This window comes from Eptatretus burgeri, chromosome 18 (genome assembly GCF_056783735.1).
Source record: "Eptatretus burgeri isolate ZD-2024b chromosome 18, Ebu_testis_v1, whole genome shotgun sequence".
Taxonomy (NCBI): Eukaryota; Metazoa; Chordata; class Myxini; order Myxiniformes; family Myxinidae; genus Eptatretus; species Eptatretus burgeri.
Genome location: NC_140978.1, coordinates 17,731,470 through 17,733,269, shown reverse-complemented (window position 1 = coordinate 17,733,269; position 1,800 = coordinate 17,731,470).

Here is a 1,800-nt window from a genome sequence, read left to right as displayed (position 1 = left end):
ATGACATCACTTCCAACCACCATTTTTTTTTCTGTAAAAGAGAATTGTTCAGGGCAAAAATACACTCATGTGGAGCGACTCATGTTCCATGTTCCATATACAAGCAGAATAGAGAACTCGTCTTAACTATGAATGCTAGTGCCATTCATGTATTTTGCTCCGACAAAAGATTAACGTCAGAAACTCAGGCTTCTTGCTCACCATCACGGTCAGGATACTTCGATAAACGTTCAGTTGGTTCAATCCATCTTCCATATATGTGCATATTGCCACAGTATTTTCATATTTTGACGATGGAATATTGAAATAGGCCTCTGCATGGCATTTAAAAAATTCAATACTCTACATATACCATTTATGTGTAAAAATAACATCAATTTCATTATTGGCCTTCATTGAAGAGGAGCTAAATATTTTTTAAAAGGACCTCAAATTACCACGAAAGAATAGAAAAAAAATTCCCCTAAAATTATTTGTTGTAATATATAGCATGAGCATTTCAAGGAAAGACTGTTCAAAGGCTAAATAAAAGATACAAATCAAAATGCACTGTCTTGCAATGGAGGAAAAACGTTAGGTTAAAGAAATCCAATACCTTTTTCACATTGTATGCTTTGTTAGATCCGGAAGTGCAGTTGTGTGTTCTGGCAGCTCCAGGCAATTACTCCAGAGAGAACTCAGGTGCAATGGCAATTGATCAATCACACCTGTTCAGTGCTGCCAGCCCGGGCTTGAATGACTGAGGTCAGTTGTGCTCAGAGTGGGAATTTGCTTCGCTACCATAACTGCACCTTGTCAAACCATCTACCCACTGCCCCCAAGGCATGCGCATGTATTATTCAACACAATTGGAATAAGATTCTCTTCATAGAAATTTGCAATCAAATTTTGGAAAATGGGTGTATGGCTTTATCATATATCAATAGTTTTGCAGTGAGCAATTCCTTAATAAACCGGTATTTATGTTACCTCGATTTATCTTACGGGAGAGAATTGATTTGCGCAGTTTTCGTGACACCTCGATCTTCAATTTCTGACCGTGGTCCTTCTGTCAACTGTTGTGGCACACCTGGCTCATGCTGTTACAGTTCTGATATGATTCATCAATATATCCGAGTCCAAACAAAAGTTTTTCCGACTCTGATCTTGGAAGCTTAAACCTTGTTTGGTCTCTCCTCACCCTAAATACCTCACTTTGCAGCGCCGCAGGGCACCTCATTAGGGCAGCAACTGAAGTGGGAGCATGGTCTGGAGCTCCGAAGGTCTTCAGAGTTGAAGCGAGACACTTAAAATTCTTTCCGAGGCTAAGTGCTCCAGGCTGAGCTATATGCACATGACAGCGGTTGCCCAACTTGCCTGCAGTGTTATTGATTTGAAGGCAGTAAAAAAAAAAAGAAAATGAAGAATAAAGAAACGGGATGTTATTTTTCCCCCTTTCTACCTTCTTTGTCCTTGTGGGCCATGAGCAGCTATTTAATCAAGTGGCAATCATTTCTCATGGCATGCTTTTGAGGTCCCTCCCCCCCTCCTACCTGTTTTGCAGGACAAAACTGCACTCTTTGGTGTTCTACCCTGCCACTGGATCACTGGAATCATTACTGCTGGTACAAGGTTTCAAGACAACATTTTAAGTTTTAAAACATTTACCGAATTGGACAGTTAAAAATTTAACAGAAACCTTATTTGTTACGCATCCAAGTTTCGAGATGTCTGATCATGCCAAATAGGAACCCAAAAATAGAAGCACTTTCAATATTGGGATTATATGTAAATCCTTTTGTATATATTATGAAGAATATT